The sequence below is a fragment of the Leptonychotes weddellii genome, chromosome 8, assembly GCF_054177405.1.
Source record: "Leptonychotes weddellii isolate Sample4059 chromosome 8, ASM5417740v2, whole genome shotgun sequence".
NCBI lineage: Eukaryota > Metazoa > Chordata > Mammalia > Carnivora > Phocidae > Leptonychotes > Leptonychotes weddellii.
This window is the reverse complement of record NC_138376.1, coordinates 112,269,128-112,276,472: the sequence shown is the minus strand read 5'-3', so window position 1 is coordinate 112,276,472 and position 7,345 is coordinate 112,269,128.

Genomic DNA, 7,345 nt, shown 5'->3' with positions numbered 1-7,345 from the left:
TCTTTTTTCCCCTTTAATCATTTGTTTGTTTCATAAATTCCACATGTAAGTGAATCATATGGCATTTGTATTTCTCAGACTGACTTATTTCACTTAGCATTATACTCTCTAGCTCCATCCATGGCAATGCAAATGGCAAGATTTTGTTCTTTTTTATGGTTGAATAATATTCCATTCCATTATATACATAAAATCACCTCTTCTTTATCCATTTGTCTATCAATGGATACTTGGGCCACTTCTATAATTTGGCTATTGTAGATAATGCTGCTATAAACATAAGGATGCATGTATACCTTTGAATTAGTGTTTTTGTATTCTTTGGGTAAATACCCAGTATGGTGATTAATGGATCTTAGGGTAATTCTATTTTTAATTTTTTGAGGAACCTCTATACTGTTTTCTGCAGTGGATGTACCAGTTTGCATTCCCACCAACAGTGCATGAAGGTTCCTTTTTCTCCACATCCTTGCCAACACTTGTTATTTCTTGTGTTGTTGATTTTAGCCATTCTGACTGGTGTGAGGTAGTATCTTATTGTAGTTTTGATTTGAATTTCTCTGATGATAAGTGATGTTGAATGTCTTTTCATGTTGGCCATTTGTATGTCTTCTTTGGAGAAATGACTGTTCATGTCTTCTGCCCATTTTTAATTGCATTATTTGTTTTTTTGGGTGTTGAGTTGTATCAGTTCTTTATTTATTTTGGATACTAACCTTTTATCATTATGTCATTTGCAAATATCTTCTCCCATTCCATAGGTTTCCTTTTAGTTTTGTTGATTGTTTCCTTTGCTGTGCAGAAGTTTTTACTTTGATATAGTCCCAATAGTTTATTTTTGCTTTTATTTCCCTTGTCTCAGGAGACATATCGAGAAAAATTTGCTATGGCTGATGTCAGAGACCTTACTGCCCATGCTCTGTCCTACGATTTTTATGGTTTTAGGTCTCACACTTAGGCCTTTAATCCATTTTGAATTTGTCCTTGTGTGTGGTGTAAGGAAGTGGTCCAGTTTCATTCTTTTGCATGTAGCTGACCAGTTTTCCCAACACCATTTTTTGAAAAGACACTCTTTTCTCCATTGGATATTCTTTCTTGCTCTGTCAAAGATTATTTGACCATATAATTGTGGGCTTATTTCTGGGTTTTCTATTCTGTTTCACGGATCTATATCTCTATTTTTGTGCCAGTATTATACTGTTTTGATTACTACAGCTTTGTAATATAGCTCGAAGTCTGGAATTGTGATGCCTCTGTCTTTGTTTTTCTTTTGCAAAATTGCTTGGCAATTCGGGGTCTTTTGTGGTTTCATATAAATTTTAGGATTTTTTGTTCTAGTTCTGTGAAAATGGCTCTTGGTGTTTTGATAGGGATTGCATTAAATATATAGATTGCTTTGGGTGGTATGTACATTTTAACAATATTTGTTCTTCCAATCCATGAGCAAGGAATGTCTTTCCATTTTGTTGTGTCATCTTCAATTTCTTTCATAAATGTTTTTTTTTTTTTTTTAAGATTTATTTATTTATTTATTTGACAGAGAGAGAGACACAGTGAGAGAGGGAACACAAGTAGGGGGAGTGGAGAGGGAGAAGCAGGCTCTCTGCTGAGCAGGGAGCCTGATGCAGGTCTCGATCCCAGGACCCTGGGATTGTGACCTGAGCCAAGGGCAGACGCTTAACAACTAAACCACCCAGGCACCCCTCTTTCATAAGTGTTTTATAGCTTTCAGAATACAGGACTGTCACCTCTTTGGTTAGGTTTATTCCTTAGGTGTTTTATTATTTTTTGGTGCAATTGTAAATGGGATTTTTAAAAAAATTTCTTTTTCTGCAGCTTCATTATTAGTGTATAGAAATGCAAGAGGTATCTGCACATTGATTTTGTTTCTTGTGACTTTAATGAATTCATTTATCAATTCTAGTAGTTTTTTGGTGGAGTCTTCAGCATTTTCTATATATTTTCTATATATTTCTATATATTCTATATATTTCTATATTTTCTATATAGAGTATCATGTCATCTGCAAATAGTGAAAGTTTTACTTCTTCCTTGCCAATTTGGATGCCTTTTATTTCTTTTTGTTGTCTAATTTCCATGGCCAGGAGTTCCAGGACCACACTGAATAAAAGTGGTGAGAGTGGACAGTCTTGTCTTGTTCCTGTCTTTGGGGGAAAGCTGCCAGGTTTTTCTCATTGAGTATGATGTTCGATATGAGTTTTTCACATGTGGCCTTCATTATGTTGAGGTATGTTCCCTCTAAGCCTACCTTGTTGAGGGTTTTTATCATGAGTGCCTGTTGTACTTTATCAAATGCTTTTTCTGCATCTATTGAAATGATCATATAGTTATTATCCTTTCCTTATTGATGTAATGTATCACATTGGTTGATTTGCAAATAATGAACCACCTTGCAACCCAGTAATAAATCCCACTTGATTGTGGTGAATGTTTTTTTAATATATTGTTGGATTCTGTTTGTTAGTATTTTGCTGAGAATTTTTGCATCTGTATTCATCAGAGATATTGGCCTGTGGTTCTCTTTTTCTGAGGTGTCTTTATCAGTTCTGTATCAGGGTAACGATGGCCTCATAGAATGAATTTGGAAGTTTTCCTTCCTCTTCTGTTTTTTGGAATAGTTTGAGAAGAATAAGTATTAGTTCTTCTTTAAATGTTTGGTAGAATTTGCCTGTAAAGACATCTGGTTCTGGACTTTTGTTCCTTGGGAGTTTTTTTTTGTTGTTGTTGTTGTTTTTATTACTGATTCAATCTCCTTGCTGGTAATGGATCTGTTCAAATTTTCTCTTTCTTCTTGCTTCAGTTTTGGTGGGTTATATGTTTCTAGGAATTTATCCATTCCTTCAAGGTTGTCCAATTTGTTGGCGTATAGTTTTTCATAATATTCTCTTAGAATTGTTTGGATATTTGTGGTTTTGGTTGTTATTGCTCCTCTTTCATTTGTAACTTTATTTATTTGTGTCCTTTCTCTTTGTTTTTTGATGAGTCTAGCTAGAGGTCTATGAATTTTTTTATGTTTTTGAAGAAGCAGCTCCTGGTTTCATTTATCTGTTCTAATGATTTTTATAGTTTCTATTTCACTTATTTCTGCTCTAATTATTATTATTTCCTTCCTTCTGCTGGTTTGGGGTTTCATTTGTTGTATTTCCTTTTTTTCCTCGCTCCTTTAGTTACAAGATTAAGTGGTTTATCTGAGATTTTTCTTGATTTTTGTGGTATTGTTATAAACTTCCCTCAGTGCCTTCCCCAGTGCCCTCCAGGCTGTCCCTGAGCCAAGCCCACTAACCTTTAAGACTCCAGGCTTTAATCTTCGCTGGTTGCAAGAATTCACAGAATTTGGCCTCTCTTGCTTTCCAAACCAATTGCTATGGCAAATCATCTTCCCTATGTGCTGCTCCCCTGTGTATTAGTCTGTCTCTTGTCCTTCTCTGAAACTGAAGCTCTCTCCCCACCATGTGGCCACAATCTGTCTGTCTCCCAAATTGTGTCTCCATACTTCCTACTTTCTTCTCTGTGGCCTCTTCTCTACTTTTAGTTGTGGAATTTGTTCTGCCAGTCTTCAGGTCAATTTCTGAGGTATTTAGGATGATTTGATAGTTATCTAGTTGTATTTGTGGGATCAGGTGAGCCTAGGGTCCTCCTACTCCACCACCATCTTGTCTCCTCAATGTCTTTCTTCCAATAAAAAATTACACAGCATGTTGCAAACATGACCAAAATGAAAAGCAAGAGAAAAAATAGACAATAAAAACAGGCCTACAGATGATCTAGATATCATAGTGTGAAAGTTACTTTTGTACAGCATGGTATCCCAAAACTTGGTGGTGTCAAACATATTGATGATTTTGAGGATCAAGAATTTGGGAGGAGGTTGGCAGTTTTTACGTGGGGTCTTTCATATAGTTGCAGTTAGATGTTGGTTAGGGCTGTAGCCATCTGCAGGCTTTACTGGGCTGTATATCCAAGGTGACTTTTCATATGTCTGGCAGTTGATGCTAACTGTTGGCTGGGAATCCAGCTTGGGCTAAATGGGAGCAACAGAGCATAGCTTCTCTAGCATTGTGGTTTCAATGTAGTTGGACTTCTTATTTGGGAACTGGTTCCCCTCAGTATAATCATCCCCAAAGAGTCAAGCAGAAGCTGTAAGGCCTTTTATAACACATCATTGGAAATTACATGGTATCACTTACGTGTGCTTTTTGGCTCAAGTAAATATAAAAGCTGTGCAGATTCAAGGAGAAAGGACATAGATCCTGCCTCACAACAAGAGGAGTGCTGAAGAATTTGTAGGCTTTTTTAAATTGCTAAATGGAGATATAAAATATAGACTTTAAATAATTATGATTAGAATTATATCATGAAAATGGTGGAGTAAGGAATTCTGAAAGTTTACTCCTCCATAAAAGCAAATTTAAAAATTGGCCCAAACCGTCAGAATCAAATTTTTAAGAACTTTGGAAATTAACCAAAAGCTTGCTGGCCTGGAGGGCATTTATTCAAGAAAAATGGTTGAATGTTAGTAAGCACAATGAGCTCTGTAGCATTTTAAATTTCCCCAATCCCATGTCCCCTTTCTCAGCTCAGGAGTAGCTTTAAAAACAACAGCCCAGGTTCTCAATACTGGAAAAATCAGGATGGACTTGATTTACAAAGAATTATAATTTGTTTTGGTAGGCCTGATGGCTCCCTGGCAGATTGACTCAAAAGGCTTATCTTTATTTCACCTGACTAAAACTAGCCCAGTGCTAAGGCTGCTAGTTGGGGGTCATTTACAGGCAAATATTTTAGCTGTTGCTGTCTAAGGTGATAAATATTAGTAGGGCAAACAATAGACTAACCAAAAAACTTGGGAGAAAAGGCTGGTGCAAAACATGGGTTTTTGAAAAGCTCTGACATATTCTTAAAGTCATATTCTAGAAGGACACATACATACTCAGGGCTATACTCAGGAAAACCTGAACTGTCCCTAAGCTTTTACCCCTGGCTGACCTTGAAGTTAAGGAAGTAGGAAGTGAAGGTGAAGGCAGAGTTGTAAACTCCCCATGCACACACACAGCCTTTCATAGAGATTGGGAAGTGTTTTGGCTAGGCATTTAAGGAAATTTTAATCTAATCATTACCTGACTACTAAGCTAATGGAACAGATACAGGAGTCATACAGAACAAAGAATAAATATTTTAGAGAATTAGTTTAGAAAATTCATGAAATAAATAAACAACAACTTATAAGCACAAGAATAGCAAACCCAGGTTTCCAGAGTTGCCACATTTATAACATTAAAAATGTCCAGTTTGCAGCAAAAAATTATGGGACATGCAAAGAAACAAGAAAGTATGGCTTATACATAGGAAAGGAACAATCAATAACATTTTTTTTCTGAGGAAGCCCAGACATTGAATTTTCTAGGGAAAAAAAAAACCAAACAACTTTAAATCAGCTATTTTAAATATGTCCAAAGAACTTAAGAAACCCAAAGAAATAGAGAACTAAAGGAATCCTAAAGAACTCAAGGAAAGTGTGAAAACACTCTCTAAAGAAAGAATATCAATAATGAGGTAGAAACTATAAAGAGTAACCAAATAGAAACTCCGGAGTTGGAAAGTAAAACTGAAATGAAAATTTACTTGAGGGGCTCAACAAAAGGTTTGAGCAGGCAGAAAAATGCATCCGTGAACCTGAAGATAGGTCAATTGAGATTATCCACTCTGAAGAACAGAAATCAAAGGGAATACAAGTGAACAAGTAAAGATAAATCATCCAATTTAAAAATGGGCAATTGATTTGAATAGTCAATTCTCCAAAGAATATATGCAAATAGCCAATAAACACATGAAAAAATGGTCAATATCTTTAGCTATTATGTAAATACAAACCAAACCACAAAGAGGTAGCTTTGTACACCCGTGAGGAAGGCTATAATCAAAAGGAAATCCAGTAGCAAGTGGATGCACATGTGCAGAAACAGCAACTCTAATATATTGCTGGTAGGAATGTAAAATGGTGTAGACACTGTTGAAAAGTTTGGGCATTCCTCAAAAACTTAAGCACAGCATTACCGTAAGACCCAATAATTCCACACATAGGTACATCCCCAAGGGAATTGAAAACATAGGTTCACATAAAATGTGTCCATGAATGTTCACAGCAACATTATTTGTAATAGTGAAAAAATGGTAATAAAAATAGCCAATAACTGATGAATAAACAAAAGGGGTATATTCGTAAAATGCAATATCATTTGGCCTTAAAAAGGAACATTCTACAACATGGAAGAAACCTGAGACACAAAAAGACAGGTATCATATGAGTCACTTATATGAAATATCTAGAATAGGCAAATCCATAGACACAGGGTAGATTAGTGGTTGAGAGGGGAAAGGCCAGGAAAATTAGGATGAATGCTAGTAGGGATGGAGTTTCTTTTGAGAATGGAATTGGAATATTTAACTTGGAATTAGACACTGGTGATGTTTGGACAACATAGCCAGAATACTAACAAACATTGAATTGTACACTTTCAGTTGGTGATTTTTATGTTATATGAATTATTTCAATTTAAAAAATAACTATGATTAGTATTTTCAAGCCAGTAGGTAAAAAGATAGGTATTTAATTAGAAAACTAGATCCTATTTTTTAAAATCAAATGGAAATCCCAGAAATAAATATGATTACTTAAATTAAAAATTTGCTATAGGGTATATAACAGATTAGACAGAGTAGAAAAGGTTAGTGAAGTGTAAAATAAATTGGTAAGAAACCTTCAGATTTAAGAGCAGAGGGAAAAAAACAGAAAATATAGAAAAGAGGCCAATGGAAAATGGTAGAAAGATCTACCTGCATATATTTTATATCCCAGAAAAAGAGGAGAGACTAGAACAGAAAAAAAAAATTTTTTTAAGAGATATTGGTAGAGAATTTTCCAAAAATGACAAAAGCCATCAAGCCACAGATTTAATTTAATTTAATATTTTCAAAGAAGAAATGCAATACAATAAATACTACAATTTGTTCTTCAGGTAGAATGGCCATGATCCCAGTTGAAACCACATACATAGAGAAAGAATGAAGAGCACTGGAAACAATATATATGTGCTTAAATATTCAGGAACATTCACTGTTTAAAACAACAAAAGTAATTATTGTGAGGTTTCACCTCACACCAGTCAGAATGGCTAAAATTAACAAGTCAGGAAACGACAGATGTTGAGGAGGATGCAGAGAAAGGGGAACCCTCCTACACTGTTGGTGGGAATGCAAGCTGGTGCAGCCACTGGAAAACAGAATGGAGGTTCCTCAAAAAGTTGAAAATAGAGCTACTGTGTGA